This window comes from Netta rufina (genome assembly GCF_964035555.1).
Source record: "Netta rufina genome assembly, chromosome: 1".
Lineage (NCBI taxonomy): Eukaryota > Metazoa > Chordata > Aves > Anseriformes > Anatidae > Netta > Netta rufina.
Genome location: NC_140123.1, coordinates 105,512,060 through 105,529,391, shown reverse-complemented (window position 1 = coordinate 105,529,391; position 17,332 = coordinate 105,512,060). Strand labels below are relative to the sequence as shown.

At 35.8% G+C, this 17,332-nt stretch overlaps 1 protein-coding gene across 1 annotated transcript in view; it reads right to left on the bottom strand.

Annotated features, from left to right (window-relative positions):
* ROBO2 (roundabout guidance receptor 2) overlaps positions 1 to 17,332 on the bottom strand; it is a gene marked incomplete at both ends in the record, with an annotated part of 468,927 nt that overhangs the window by 103,082 nt on the left and 348,513 nt on the right. The window lies entirely within an intron of this gene.

Sequence of the window (17,332 nt, the reverse complement as noted above, 5' to 3'; positions counted from 1 at the left end):
ATTGTAACTATACTGTTTGGCATATTTAAAAAAGATAATCAGCATCCCCACTTGTTCTTAGCAAAAGACTAGCTGACTTTTGGGACAGGCTGAAGAAGGAGGTAAAATTAAAAAAAAAAAAAAAAAGTTATTTTTTCTCCTCATTCCACTATTGCTCTGGTGGTTGTGGAGAGCGATGGTTTAGGAACTACTAAGCTTTTAGGTAAACAGAATTTAAGTGTTTTAGAAAACCATATTTTCACCATTATAATTACAAACTATTTAATTAGGCACGAAGAGCAATCAAGACTCAGCTTCCGATTACACCTGCTGACAGCACAGATGCAGATATGCTAACAGCATAGAAATGTATGCAGATCTGATCTTTTTGAAATACGCTTTGTACTTCTCGTGGATTCTAAAGATCACAAGTCAAATAGCACTAGCATAATGTACTCTTAAAACAAGAACTGTAAAGCACTTAATAAACATGCATCACTCTTGATTTAGAAGGCAGAGGGTGAGCACTGAAGGAGGAATCTTCCTTGTGTCTCGTACTCCTGAGCACAAGTTTTGGCTTTTCTTGAGAGACAAGCCTCTTTCCAGGGCCTCAGCAGACATCAGCCTTCTGAAAGCACAGGGATGAAGGGCTAGGTGCTCTGCTGCTGCCCATTTAGACCCATATGTTTTGAGGCATCTGTAAGTGCATACGTATTGCTACACGTACTCTAGGATCTGAACTCAGCCTGTCCTATTCCTAAAGCACTGGACTGTAGCATGTTCCTTGGTTTTCTCTTACCTTGCTTTACCTACCAGATCTGTAATACAATCCCTACAGGTGTTGGAAAGCACTAATGTGGTAAACAGTATGTGCATTTGTTCATTCAATCATATGGGAAGGGAGAGAAAGATCTTTTAGTCGTGAATTAGAAACTTCCATTCCTGTAGGCATACAGTGCACTAAGGTGTCTCTACAGTTCTGACCACCCACTTAATAAAGGTCACTGAATTTGTTCAGTGCTTGCTGCTCAGCCAGAGAAATTCACTGCTCAGGATATTAATATGGAATCAATAGCAACCTCAGGCAGAGCGGAAAGCAGAAAACCTCTAACTTCTTCAGGTGTTACATATACATTCAACAGGATCTATGCACGAGTCTGCGCTACATTATAGGTAGCCTCCAGACCACAATGTTTCTATCATGAGGCTAAAAACATGTTGTCAGGAGTCCCTCCCACAGATCATACCTAAGCATGATCAATACCTAGCATCACTTTTTAGGCATGCTTAGTCCACTGGAGGCATGTTATAAGGATGGTGCTACCAGCTCAACAGACGAAAGAAAGGCATGGCATTTCTGTGAGCTTATCTTTCAAAACACATAACCAGATAAATGCAGGTATATAAGTTTAAGGGTTCACCTGAAACATTCTCACACACAAGGCTGTACTGCAAGTCAGTAATTCAAAGGTCTGAGTAGATATAATAGGAAAGTACTTGTTGCTGTAGCAAAGACCAAATTCAGGTATGAGATATAAACCTCCTAATTTCTACCTATAATCTGACCTAAGCCTAACTTTTAACATTCCTCACTTTTCTATAAGCAGAAAAACAAACCTTTATTTTGCTAAAAGATAGGAAAAAGAAGGAATTTAGGCGGTGACTCAGTCCGGATAATCCAATTGGTGTAGATTTACCTTGTTGCTCTATTCTCTCCCTGCCGCACACCAAATCCTCCCCAGCATTCATCATTCTAGATGAACAGATCTGTGGCATCAGAGCTACAAGTTTACACTTTCTGAAGGCACCAGTAAACCACAGTATATAGTTATACACAGATCTGTTTTCTAGTATTATTCTGCATCCATAATTAATAGAAATTCATTACAAAAATAAATAAATGAACCAGAGCTTTAATCTAAATATAACCCCATAATCTCAAGGGGAGCTAGCTTTTATTGGTCACTGCATTAATTAGAACATAAAACCAAGCCCACCAGCCAAACTATTCAACAGTATACTCTTAAAGAACATGAAAACCCTCATTTTTTAAAAAAATAAAACCTTGCATACATTTTTTATGTATTCAAATAAGTTGTTCTATAATGAAAGAAACTCATGTTTTTCTCCAGTTTGTCATCATAATCAGCTATAATTCTGTTTACAGACAGATAAAAATGACATGTTTTATATCACTGAAACAATGTTTTCACCATACCAATTTTATCTATCAAATTTCACTTGACTAATGAGAATTGACAACTGAAAGTAACAGCTAATACTTGCGGGAGAAATGTTGGTCAAGTATAAGTACCAAAGCAGTAGGACTGCCATTATCCCCAGAGAATGCAATGTGACCCTGTTCAGAGACAACAAGGCTTTTTTTTTGGCTTGAATAAGCAGTTCAATTTTCCTAAAAAAAAAAAAACAACTCATTATCTGCATGTATTAATGCTGTTTGTAAGGTAAATATTACTACTCCTATTTTGCAGAAAGGTTGACTAAGAACATGACTTGCTCAAAGTTCAGCATTAGTAGAACATTGGACAAAACCTTATTCAAGTCATTATTGCTTTTCTCAAAGTAGTTTTTTTTGTGTGTGTGTGTGTTTTAATTTTAAAAACAGTTTGAAAAGGTACAGTTAGAGAAATAACAGCAGGCTTGATATGCTTCAGCTGTTAAAGAGCTATGAGCTACGTTAATGCTTATTTCAGTCTAAACATTAAGATGATTAGAAGAATCTGCTGAAAAAACTGTTATGCAGCTGCAAACTGAGTGTTGCGCCTATCAAACTATTACCCTTTATTGTTTCAGATGTAACATTAGTGGCATTGGAATAAACAGGGTAGAGAAACTCTTGCTTAGGTGACATTTGAAAATCAAAGACTAAAAGGAAATGTATTGCTTGAATTCCAGGATAACAGACAAAAATATGAGAAAAAAAACAAAACAACACAAACAAACAAACAAACAAAACAATTAAGATTATAGACCTAGTGCACTTCTATTTTTTTTTTTATTTTTTTTTTTGAGAAATTTAAATAGTATACAGTAAATTAGATTTGATTTCTGGCAAATTATGCTTTGATATGGCATTCAGCAAGCGCTTGCTTCAATCAATGTCACACTAGAGCTCTGTTATGCTAATAGCGGCTGGTGAGGGTGAGTGGGATGATATGGAAATCAGATGGTTGAACATGAATAGAAAGCATAGGCCATGTATGAGGTGGGCTTTGAGATGAGGGGATGGGGAGACCCTAAGGTTAATCACATCATGTTCAGAACTGTTTTTACAGCACAGAACAGTATTCTACTGTAAGAATGAAAATTGAGATAGAAAAGCATGAGCAGTAGCTAAGCATTAGTTGTTCAAAATGGTAACAGTGCTTTCTGTTGCACTCTTTCTAGATGTCACGATCCATCACTAGATGGATCTCTTTTTCTAGTAATAAATGCATATGAAGGTATCCTCTGTTTAATTGTTAAACATTTGTAAAAATATATATATATATAAATATATAAATAAATAAATAAATAAAATGAAACAAATATTGCAAAATATTTCAAAGGGATTTTTCAATTATTTTCCGATCCTAATAGTTAGCAGGATCTCTAATATTTTTTGATGGATTACATTAATTTCTTTCCCAGGAGCATCTCTGAGTACTAAAGGTTATGCTGAGTCACCAGGAGCTGACAAAGACACTCATGTAGAAAATCTTGACCAACACAGTGAGTTTATTCCTCCTACCTGAACTCCAGTCACCTGATAAGAAATGTTGTAGAAGATTACTCATCATGTTAACATCAACATGTTAAGATGAGAGGAAAATTACCACAGAAAAATGTGATTTTACAGTAAAAAGCACTGTGATCGCATATGAAATCCAAGCAACATTTTCTTCCAGCGACAGTTTTCTAAACTGGTCTTGTGATTTGTGGTTCACGTTGAACACAATGATCCTACGGGAATTCTGTTATCATAACTTGCTCAGAGCAGCTCCCCCAGTCCAGGTGCACTGGGGTGCACGTTATATTGCTGTGACTTTAATTGAAAGTAGATACTGTACCAAGTTTCAGTCCAATATCGCTACCACAAGCAGAGATAGCACTGTAACCACAGCAAGTAATATCAGTGGGATTTTTGTTCTCATGTTTTTGTTTTTCCTAACACCTTCAATTAACTAAGGAAGCCCCACTGTGAGATCAAACTAATTTTATATAATCCAGACAATTTTCAGATAATGAAAACTTTAGTAATCTTTTAATTACATGTACTTAAATAAAACATCCTCAGATATCATCACGGAGTATGAAACTTTATTCAAAGCTCGTTGAAGCTGACAGAAATTCTCCTGTTGGCTTACACGGTCTTTAGATCAGACTCATTGAAAAAATAATATATATAAATAAATAAAAAAGCAACAGATTTTATAGGGCTTAAATTACAGATTTGATAACCTTTAACTGCAACTAATTTCAGTTGATAGTCAACTGTGAACGAATTTTGTCATGAAGATTACTTATGCGAGCTAAGCGATAAAGATGAGTATTTCATTCTAAACTGGAATTGCCTATTATCTGTAAACATATTTCTGTGACTGGTTCAAAGAGGGTAAGGGGAAATATGTTAACCTGTAAGCCTTCTAGGCAACACTCATCCCTCTTCCCGATGGAGGAAAAAGCTCTGAAGAACAGGCAGAAACACACATTTTGGTAAAGAACCCGGATTCTGTAACTCTTAGCTCTGCTTCCAGCAGGGAAGAGACAGTAAAACAACCTAAAATTCCCATCTGCAGTCTTTTTTTTTTTTTTTTTTTTTTTTCATTGTACACTCGCAGCAATTTCATAGTTATCTTCTGAGCAATCAAAATGATACTTGGTACAATACTCAGTTGCCTAGCTTGATACAAGAGTCAATTAACATGATGAGATAACGGAGTCTTCCCCAAATGGTCTTCTAGGTTCTGGAATCCCAGCAACGTCTCTGCCTTCCTTGTGAGACTTGAAACTGAGTATCTCAATGTGCTATTGCAGTGACAATATTCATCTGGACACAAGCTGGTCTTCAATACATGTTCACATTTTAAGGCATAAAGCTCAGTTCCAGTCTTACCAAACACAGATCAAGAATTGCCTCTAAGATGTTTATATGAAGAAGAAGTCCCCAGTGTTCCAACTGAAGTATTACTTTCAAAAAGGATATAACCCTTGACATACTCCATGGAGTATGACTGCTTATTTGTAGGATTGCTTTGCTGGTTCCAGTGATACTGGGCTAGAAGATAGTTGAAGGAAGTACAGGAATTCTTGAGAGACAGACATGAAAGCATATACATTGTGAAACATGGTTTGATATTATACTGTTGCTGATGGAGTAAATAGAGGAAAACCCAGTCTCATACAATGTAAGTCTGGGCTGAAACAGCAGTTCTTTTCTCTGAAGTTCAGATCTTGTTAGCAGGCACAGACCGTAACATGTGGTTCTTAGGAAACAAAGTTGTTTGTGAACTACTAGTTATGACTAACGATAAATCAAAGATGTAGCCTCTGACACAGAAGCCAAAAGAGGAACTTGAAAGGATGACAACTTAGGCCTACTACTAATGCAGATATTTCTTATTAAGGATAAACAAATGGAAGTTTAGGATGGTCATTTTCTTTATGGTGAAAAGACTTAATCTTATGGTGTGCTCTAATGATCAGGTGCACTCATAGACAGTGAAGGAAGTAAATTTTCATCATGCTAGTTACTGCTGAGTTGCCTGGGAAATTGATTTCCTTCTCTTCTCTGCCGTTAGTATCGTGTTAGCACAGCAAACTACGGCTGCAAACCCTAGTTTGCAGGAGTGCAGTTGGACTTTGAAACAAGTGCATGGGTCTCCTCTTCCTCTTCCCTTCCCGTCTCATTTAGATAGTTTGCTTTCTTCTATGATTTATTCTTCAGGTGGAAGAATGTGGCTTTTGTCAGTAAAAATGAGGAATGGGTAGGTTGTAAGGGATAACAAGCGATTCATGAAGCCCCTCACTAGATCTGTGATATTTTAAAATGACACAAGTGGATGTGGCAAAGCAGGTGCTTGTTTTGGATTCATCTGAAAAGCAGCTTCATAGAACCTATTCTTAAAACACCTATAATCTATAGATCAGATACTATCTTTAACATTGACAATACTTCAAAATTAATTCTCATTTTGTATATTTGATAAATCAAATATAGAAAATTAAAAACAAAGTGGAAAAGTGGGGAGAACTTTCAGCAAGTTGAATATAAAAGAAGCACTGGGGAAGAGGTATCAAGCTACAGTGGAACAGAAGTAGAGGGCAGAGGGAAGCTATCTCCACAAGATCATCATCAGGAGCAGCTCTGGTATAAGTGTCCTTCACACTGGTGCTGTCTCATGGAAAATGAGAAATTCCCTTTTGTTAGTGATAGTGTTTTTATTTGGTTTGTTGCTTTTATTTGTTTGTTTGTTTGCTTGTTTTCTGGTTTCAGAATCACTGAGAATGTTAAACCATCTTTCATACTTGGACTAATTGTTCTAATCTGAATTTCACTTATAACAACATTTTTATCCTTCAGTTGCTCTGAAACACTGAAGCAGATAATCTCTGAGAGCATGGAAGCACAAGCTTTTTTTTTTTTATATAAGAGGTGAAAGAAGTCTTAGAGAATCAATAAATAAAAACAGCTAACTGCCTTATATATTTTGACTTATAAAATCTCTCTTTTATTCCTGGATGACCTAAAAGAAAGAAGTGGGATAAATCTGTGTGGTGAAAAAAAAAAAAGAGATGTGAGATAAACAATAATAATAATAATAATAAAAAAAGGTTTGGTTTATATGGTTTATATTCAAAGTTTCCCTGTCAATTTCAATTAAGATAACTGCCAAATCTTCATTTATCATTATAACAGAAGTTTAAGCACAAAGAAAAAAAAAATACTGCCAAGTACTTGTTCTTCCCTATTGCCTACGACTAATTTCAATACAGGAAAATTATGAGAATACTTACAAACAAACAAACAAACAAACAAAACTATCTCCTACATAGTTGAGAAAAAAAGAAACCTACTTTCCCCCCCTCGCCCCATTTCCAGTTCTCTGAACTCATTAACAGCTCCTTTCCTGACCTCTCTTCTCTGTTCTATGGTATGTTTCAACATGAAGTTTCAATATTTGGTCTGAATTTCATCTCAACATTGGACTGTAACCCACTAGAATTTGAATCTCTGCTTTATTATATCTTCTCCAATCATCTCTTCTAAGTGGTACTCAAACCCTACAGAAGCTCCTGGAAAATCCCTCCTGGAAAGTCCTTTGTTTAGCTTTGATACCTATAAAGAGAGGTAGCACTGACTCTGACTGCTCAATACCTTACATTAATAAGGACTTTTCTCTACTCTAGACAATTCTTTCTTTTTTTTTTTTTCTTTTTTTAATTTCTCCTTAAATGCCTGAGATTCAGGATATGCCTTTTGTTTATATCAGATAGAAAAGTGCTCTCCTAAATTTGTAATACTTTAGTCTACTTGCTTATGTAAAGGGTAACATCAGGTGATGGCATGCGCCTTCCCTCTACCTTCTGTGAATTCAGCAAACAAAGCAAATTATGCCAACAAAAACACATGTAATCTGCTATGATTCTTTTTGTCATGGGTGATAGCAGAAGGGTTTGCTCATAAAGCATTTAAAAAAGAAAAGCATACCTCTTGCTGATTTACTAAGATTTCATCAAAAAAACAAGAGTAATTTGGTTATTTGCTTAAAACAAACAAACAAACAAAAAAAAAACAAACATGAATTCACACACTGAATAGAAGAGCCAAGGTGGTGAAAAGAAAAGTAAAGCCTGGGTATGTTGGGCTAATAGGACACAGCTATAGTGAGAAAGATGACAAGTTCCTGGTTCATTTACCCTTGAGCATAAAGAAAGACTGAGAGGAGATTTTCTGCTCAATTTGGGCCACTGTAAAGAGAAGAGAGGAAAAGGAGTGAGGAAGAAAAGGGACTATTTATGCTGATTGACAATGGTAACATTCGAAGAATGGGACGTAAAGTAGTTTTGCTGTTGAATAATACTGAGGACTTATCCAAACTGTAATAACTCAGTGGTACAAGCAAGCAGCATTTGAGTAAAGAAGGCAAAGAGAAAAGTGGATGGATTACTGTATTGATTTCCACACTCTTCTTGAAAGAAAAACTATTAATTTCTCCTTTTAAAAACAGGGAAGGAACAACATATCAAAAGACTATTTTTCATACACTAATCTTCAAAGACACATGGGAAGACTCAGAATCCACTGAAACAAGAAAACAATTCCTACTGATTTGAGCATACATAATGGACTCAGGAAATTTACATATTAAACCTCTCAAAAATTTCCCAACCTAGAGTTCAGCAGTAAAATAAATAAATAGATAGGCCCTTTAATCACTTCCTGCAGTTGCTATACCTGGCTTTTCTGTAACAGAAACAGTATAAGTGCAGGCACATCCATGGTACTGTAGTGGAATGAGCCCAGTACGTAACAGTATGACTTACTAAAACTTCAGGTACGCAGCCATCTTTCACGTTTATCCTTGAAGAAGAATCCTGTGTCAGAACTTCTATATTTCTGCTTTGACCACTCTCTGGCATACCCAAAAGACTTGGAGCAGTTGAAAATGGAGCCAGAGTTTTGTTGACCAGCCTTAATAAATGCCTGGTGGTTAATGTGCTCTGTCCCCATTTGCAGAGCCGTTGTAGCCCATAGATCACAAATGTATTTCTATGGTACCTTAAGTTGTCATGGAGATTCAAGTGTAAGCTCAGCTAGTGGAATTTTGCCAAAGTACAAATGCTAAGGACTTTTGGATTTTTTAGAGTGTTCTTTCAAGGGCTACTAAGTGTCAGAACAAATCAATTATTTCTTTCACTCAGCACCAAGCTTTTCTCTTTAATATAAAGGATTTGCATAGTGATAAATAAGAAGAATGAATTCTTTCAGTTAGGAAGAAGAAAATGCAAAAAGCTTAATGTCTTCTGGTGTCCTTACCCTCTTCTGAAAACTTCTATATGCGATAGCAGCAGGCAGGCAGGCAAAATACTGCACTTTGATATAGATATTAGATTTCTGCCACTGAAAGATGGCACAGCAGTGCCAAGCATGATCTCATCTCTTCTGTCACACACCAATTACCACTGCTGATGTAGTTCTATAAATCCTCAGTGTCTCAAGTGAAGGTGATAGTTTCATGAATACACTAAAAACAAAAGTATTCACACTATATAGACTTTCCTGCAAGAGTCAGAATGAAATGGAAAAGGATAGAGAGAACTCTGCCAGCTATCATCTAAACAATGTGATTTCCAGCCACAAACAAATGCAACCTTGCTTAAATATACAGACCTTTATATATTATTTCATGCTGCACCACTCTTAATAGATCATTAACCCATGCCAGGTTGATTTATGACATGAAAACTTCTGGGAAGTTTTCATGTCATAAAGTGAAGTGAAATGCATCATACAGTCACATTTCACTTAAGTATGAATAGGCTGTATTCAATTAGTATGAAATTTAGAAAATTCATGGCAGATGTCTTATCTGTTTCTCTGTTCTCCAACATGGTAGGGAAGTAAGTTTATTGCAACTTGATTGGTCTCCCTTTACTTCCTTTGTTAATTGCAGATAATTTCTATTCAGGTGACAAAATGATCTGGCTATTTACTGAATGGCAATTCTTTCTGAGAAGATGAGTCATATCATATGACAATTAATTAAATAAACTTAATTAGGTAAAATACAAGGCAACTGAAATGCAAAAAAACTGTATTTTGACCTGTTGAAACACAGTTGAAAATAAATTGAAAACAGTACTTTGCCATCTGAATGACCTTTTTCATGATTAGCAAAAAGGTAACGAAAGCATTAGACACAGATCTCCACAGATCTTCTATTTGAACTCAACTTTAAGTCTATATCTCAGAGCAATATAGCAATTGAAAAAGCAGGTTACTGTTACTTCTAGGCAGGATTATATGAAACTTAACTCCTCTTAACTTTTGGAATACTTTTTATAGCTATTCTTCTGCACAGCTGCTATGAGAAATACAGCAGAATGCCAAACTGAGAAAATATAAACTTCCTCATCTGGAAGATCCATCCAACAAGTTAAATAACAGTAGAAATAGGGATAAATATGAATAAATATCTCGTTTCCTAAACCCATCTGTTATAAATCCTGTAGCAAATCATTTCAAAAGGTTATAAATAAGAGAACATCTATTTCAGAAACAGGCAACACATTTATACCTAGCAGCAAATCCAAACATGATGAGTAATCTGGTATAGAGCTGTTAAATTCACCAGCTGCCATCCACCTCAGGCAGAACCATACCTCATTTTGTCTATGCAGCACATAGCATATGTTAAAAAACTGCTTGAATCAAACATGGTCAGTGGCAGAAGTAATCCCACTACTGAATTTTCCATTCAAGATGAAATTTAAATTAAATTAAAACAACTAACAGAATACAAATATTTGAAACAGGTAAAGCTAAATAGTAGATGGAAATTATTCAGCTTGCAGTAAAAACTACTGCAAAGAATTACAAGAATTAACAATCCCTGAACATTAAAAATACGTATCTTTATTCTTCAGCAACAAGCCAGTGAAATAAAATGTTTTGGACTTGTTTAAAACAAAAAAGACCAAAAACATCTGCTTTGAAATGGAGGTAGTGATGAAAAGTAGAGGTACCCAGATAATATGCAAGTATCAGAAAAGAGTATAAAATTTTAAATTGCTCCCCTGCAGTTCATCTTATACCTTAATATATAAATATATTTCTGTTAAAATGTCACTCTTCTAGAAAGTTGTGAGTGTAGATTCCTTTCTGTAAGGACAGGTGATTTTTGCTCTGCATTCCACTTAAATTTCTAAACAAACAAACAAACAAAAAAGTTAAAAAGTTAAAGATTTGACTCACTATTCTCGTCAAATGACAATTTTAACAGAAGATCATTTGGGCATTTTGGTGGTGAAATGATGATAAAGAGGGAAGATACTTTGTTTTGCATTACCTGGCTTTAAATTTTCAATAGGATAGGTAGCCACGTGCTTTGTCTACTTTTGAATGAAACAGAATGAACTGTGGAAACCATTCCAACTCCTTAAGTAAAAAGAAGGAAAGAAGGAGGAATGAGGGGAGGGGAGGCAAGGGGAGTCTCATAAGGAACCTTTTCTACAGGTGCAGGTTTAGACACAAGTGATCCAAAGAAGATGATCTCCTTATACACTGCAACCACTGCACACTAAGTTGTATAGGAGTTACAGATGTTAAAAATCTTTGGAGTTGGATGTACTTTAAAACCTTTTTACAATTCACAAGATAAACACTAAATTAAATAGTTCGATAAAGACCATATGTCCATACAATGATTATTTTAAGGTCAACCACTCTAATTTATGTTTTCCTGAATAAATCATAAAAAAGAAGGATTTTCTTTGCACCAGATGTTCATTCGTTACAAAGTAAAATAGTGTGGGCAGGGAATATGACAAATTGACCATGGCATGGTCACACAAGAGAATCATTCACCTGGACATAAAGTAACTTGATACCGAAAGCTTCTACATACACTTTGGAGATGGAATTATTCACAACTCAATGGCCTGAGAAGTCTTTAAAGATAATCAGTGCTCGAAAATGAGACACCACCAGCACTGCTAAAACCTAAAATTATTTTCTTGTGAATCTTCAGTCATTTATTTTATGTGGCTTTCACTGATTTTGAAACAATCTCTACTTCAGTATTTTTTTGCCTTTATTTTAATAGTGAGCAGAGAGAAAGATAAATAAAAGTAAAATGTTTTTCACATTGCAGCATTTTCATAGTGAATTGAGAAGCAGATTTAGTTATTAGCCATAAAAAAAAAAAAACACTTAAATGAGAGATTTATATCAAAAGCATACCAAATTAATTCTAAATTTTCTAAGCAAAGGAAAAAAATTACAAATTTACTCCAGTTTTACCATTACAACTCATGGGAATTAAATTCTTAAGAACATGAGCTGGCAATGTGCCCAGGTGGCTAAAAGGCCAAGGCATCCTGGCTTGTATCAGGAATAGTGTAGCCAGTAGAACCAGGGAGGTGATCCCCCTGTACTTGGCTCTGGTGAGGCCGCACCTCGAGTACTGTGTTCAGCTTTGGGCTCCTCACTACAGGAAGGACATTGAGGCCCTGGAGCGTGTCCAGAGAAGGGCTACAAAGCTGGTGAAGGGCCTGGAACACAAGTCTTATGAGGAGAGGCTGAGGGAACTCGGGTTGTTTAGTCTGGAGAAGAGGAGGCTCGGAGGAGACCTTATTGCTCTCTACAACCACCTGAAAGGAAGGTGTGGAGAGTTGGGTGTCGGCCTCTTCTCACAGATAACTAGTGATGGGACTAGCGGGAATGGCCTCAAGCTGCACCAGGGGAGGTGCAGTTTGGGAATTAGCAGACATTTCTTCTCAGGAAGAGCAATCAGGCATTGGAACGGGTTGCCCTGGGAAGTGGTGCCATCACCATCCCTGGGGGTGTTTAAGGAAAGGTTGGACGTGGTGCTTAGGGACATGGCTTAGTGGGAGACATTGGTGGTAGGGGGATGGTTGGACCAGATGATATTTAAGGTCTTTTCCAACCTTAATGATTCTATGATTCCCAAAGTAATACACTAGTGACTTGAGTTTAAAGCTTGCTATTGACTTTTCAAATGGAGAACTTTGAATTGCTCTTTTACTTAGGGAATTCTCTAGCTGTGGATAAGCAATGCCATGACTGCAGCTTGGCTCTACGTATGCTAGTTCAAGCGAACTAATAAGCATAGGGTCATCTTAGTTCTGGAAACAGATGCCTAATCTGGATTTTATCTTTAAATTATTCCAACTTCTTTTCCTCCAACCTCATAACAGTGAAGAGCTGAGACAAGGTCAAATACAAACTTTAGTCAAACATATTTCTGACATAAGTTTTGACTATATAAAGACTAACCCCCTCAGCAATCTCTGTAAACAGACTTTTGACACTAATCAAAACAAAAACAAACAAACAAACAAACAAACAAAAAACAAAAACAAAACAACAACAAAAAAAACATCATTATTCTAAAGGATACATCTAAATGCAAACTACAAAAATCAGAAGAGAAGTGCAACTGGTTAAATTGTTCAGAAAATCCATATAGGCACAGAGTAAACATCCGTGAATGAAAACTAAATAATAAGTTCAGGATATTTGTGAACACCAAAAGAGAATTTCAGCTATGGACAGTTGCAATTTTTCCATTATGCTCAGTTAGATTTTTATAAATTTTTAAAAGTAATTTCAAAGACATAGGAAAGAATCAAATTTTCACAGTGGGATTTCAAAATCCAGATTGTCTTCCCCTGGAATTTTTATTCAGAACAGTCTGCATCCTATACAGTGCATTCCAAACTGCACTCCAAGATGACCCAAGGACAAAAATCTGTGATGAACTTTCTTAACAAGCACGGAAATCTACTCCATCCCCTCTTCAATTTCAGGACTATTTTCATTTAAAAAATCTTTGAAAGATACAAGAAAGACGGGACATGCAAAGCCTTTGCTTTTACTGCTATGCAATAAAAGCATAATGAGCTGATCATTTAGGGCCTGATAGAAGCTCACCAAAGTCAATACAATCCTTTCTGTTGATTTCAATGGCGTTTATACCAGGCCCTTAAATAGACTGTCAAAACCATCTGAATGAGTGATTTTGGCTTAGTATCACCACACACCCCCAGTTTCACTGAATGGTATTTATTGGTGATTTAGCAAATGTGTTTATACATGACATAGCAGAAAATAGAAAGTTCAGAAATAGCACTTTGTCAGTCAAAATCACTTGCCTGGTGTTATAAAGTTAACGCTATTAAGCACTGGCTGCTAGCTCAAGCCAGTTAAATGCTGTTGCAAATGAAAGATGAAGCATTGCATGAAGCCATGCTAAAATGGATAGAAGGATGGTTACTTACCAACGGGGCGAGCTGTTGACATTACAATGGTGTAGTGAGAACATAAAAAAGAAATTAAAAAAGAAAAGAATATCTGTCAGAATGCATGACGTGTAATGTTACGTTCAACTATGGATACTACCATGATTGCTAACCCCTCAAATGATAGTCTAAGTAAAATATTTACTGCTATTACTGTTTAGTCACACATTACTATTATCACATTTATTTGAGCATAGCATCTGAACAAGTTGACTGGAATCATTCTCTGAGAAGCATTTTTATTATCTTCACATGCCACATCAAGTATCACTGTTAGTGCCTGATAAAAGAAAAATTGCTTGCATTAGCACAAACTTTTAGATCTTGATGAACACATCAATTTAAGCTACACTACCAAATGTCATGCCAGTAGATGCAAGGCATTTGATTTTTAAGTTGAATACCAATTGAATGTTAAACATGACCAGTCAGTACAGCAGTAGGGGCTACAAAAAGACCAGGACAGTTTTTCTCATTCAATAACAGGCATGAAAGCTTACAACACATTGCTTTTTCCTCACTGACAGGGCTGATGAAAATATAACAAATAGGCTGAAATGGCCGCAGGGATTTCAACCCAGAATCTCCCAAATTACTGTTTAGATAACTTCTACTTCCTAAAAAAAAAAAAAATGCTGCTGAATGATCGACAGGTTAATACAGTTTCGGACTGATACAGAGATTGAAAGCTGTTGCTGCAACAAGTGATTTCTTGATTATAGCAACAGCTCTTATATAGTTGTGTTGGGAAAGAAGGCTGACAGTCCCTCTGCTAATAAAATGAAGATATCCCCTTTCAGAACAGCTAAAAAGTCGGACATAAAATTGACTCATAGTTGCATCTGGTTAGGTGAAATTTCCCATATTTTAACAACAGAAATGGTCACACACTTTGGAACAATTTATTTTTTTTTTAATAAATTAACCAGCTCTATGACATTATGTGCAGACTAGGGCCAAAGAGAAGACATGCATATCCTTGTGTAGCATGCGAGTGCCATCCTAGTTCTCAGCCTTTCTATGGCTTTATTCTTATTTTGTCAGATCCACTTTATGTAACCATTTCAAGCCTGCTGCCATTTCTCACTCATCATCTATTTTAAGACTTTCTGGCTTTTAATATTATGACATTTTTCTTTTCCAACTGAAAGATAAGGAATGAGTGATGCACATCTTTCCAAGACAGGGCCATGAACACTGAGTCACACAATTCAAATTCTATTATCATTTACAACAGCATGATGTGAACTCCCCATATACATCTGCAACCCCTTCTTTGAGAAGATGGAGCCATGAATAAGGGAGCTATGGATTATGCTATTGCTGCCACATTTGTAGTTGTAACTATGGACACTTGCAAGGACCAAGGCACTCGCAAAGTAAATTTTGATGTGCTAAATGCATTTCTTCTCTACATGATGGGTGATTATGCTAAAACTGGTAAAAGTTTAAGAAGTCAGAATTAAATCTTCCTTTAATTAAAAGGAATATCATTCATGGTCCCTTTAAAGTCAACAGGAGTTTGCCTAGTCCTTTGTTTCCAGAAAATACAAAGTAATAAACTTCTCCACTGAATGTCTGAGCTTTTCTCATTTGCTGTTGTCTTGAACATTTAACATGCTTATAATATCATGACGTCTTTTGTGTTGGATAAACACTATGTATGTGACTGTAAATGGCCATCCCAGGGGAGAGTAGTACCCAGGATAATGAAAGTCTACTTTTACTGTAGGAAATTGATTAAATTATATATTTATTTGTTTTTATTTGTTTGTTTTGTTTTTCCACCTTAATTTGATCAGATTCCAGCTTCAGTAATTTCAAAGGATTTTTTGCTTGGTTCTTGTTACTGTTCATATCACGAGATAGGTAGCAAAAATAAAAAGCTTTATTTTTTTTTTAAAAGAAAAGCTTTTTAAAAAGCTTTATTAAAAAAAAAAGAAAAAAAAAAAAAAGAAGAAAAAAAAAGCTTTATTTTTTTTAAAAAAAAAAGCTTTTTAAAAAGCTCTAGTAAGACATACAGTGGACACAGTTCCAGGAGTGTTTAAAGGCTATTGAATTGCTTGCCAGATATACTGGAAATCATGATCCTGCCTGTGACAAAGTAATGGAGTTAGACCATTTCTGAGAGTTCTGTGTAGTGACTATTTTTCGCACGTTACAAATTGGAAGAATAATCTCTTACATGCACATGCAGCAGGTAAATCTACTTCTTCAGATTAAAACAGGGAGGTCTGCATCACCATGTATTATCTAAAGCGAACACTAAGGTAATATTTTAGCAGGTAATATCTTGGTATCACAATACTTTCTTTTCTTTGTTATATACTAATATCTCCCCCTCTACAAAGCCACTCGGTGCTTTTTTGCCCTTTGAATTCAGCAAATTAAACTGAACTGTGTCCATGCATTAAATGGATGGAAATGGAAGCTGGCCTCTTGGGTCAGTTGACCCCAGTTCTAATAAAGCAATCCATTGAGACTTTGAACATTTGATTTAATGAGTATGAAAAGAGGAGCACAGATAAAGCTAAAAATGTTTTTATTAACCTTTCACAGCTCTACTGAAAACCGTCAGCACGCACCACTAAACTGTGAAATAGTATCTGCGTGATATCCATTGTGCCAAATTGCTGCTTATCTTTTGGAATGAAATAATAACTACTGTATCCTATTTACTCATATGGAAATATTAGCCCACAAACTTTTTCGCTCCCCATAATCTTTAGCATGTCTATGTCTACTGTCACAAAAGACATTTTGGCAAGTCATTACTCTACTGGTTTTAAAACCTCCTTCCCACATCAAAAAGCACCAGATAAAAAATGTATGGATACTGGAGACCAGGAATATTTAAAGAGAGAATATGTCAGTTGTTACTTTGTAACACTTACAAAAATTAATTAAGATTTTCTTTTTCTTTTGACTTGGCTTTATCTTACAGATAAAGAGTAATGACAGAGAGTTTAATTACAGCAGAGATAATTGTATAATAATACTATCTGCATTATTTTTGGCAGAGATAAACATAGGTGCTACATTTCTTATATTTATTGGGGAAAGGAACCCTAATAATAATAGCCTAAACCGATGGCTGACATATTAAAGTGTATGTCCACGGTTACATAGTGCTTGCTTATGAATGTATATGCATTGTGCATCTATTCTTCGATAAAAGAAATAATATTGGAACAGATCATTAACTGCAGCAAAATCCTGTCCTACAGGATATAACTACAATTTTGCCTGAGATACCAACAGGACCAGGATTTCAGCTCTGTTGCAAATCAGTGCAGCACCCACAACT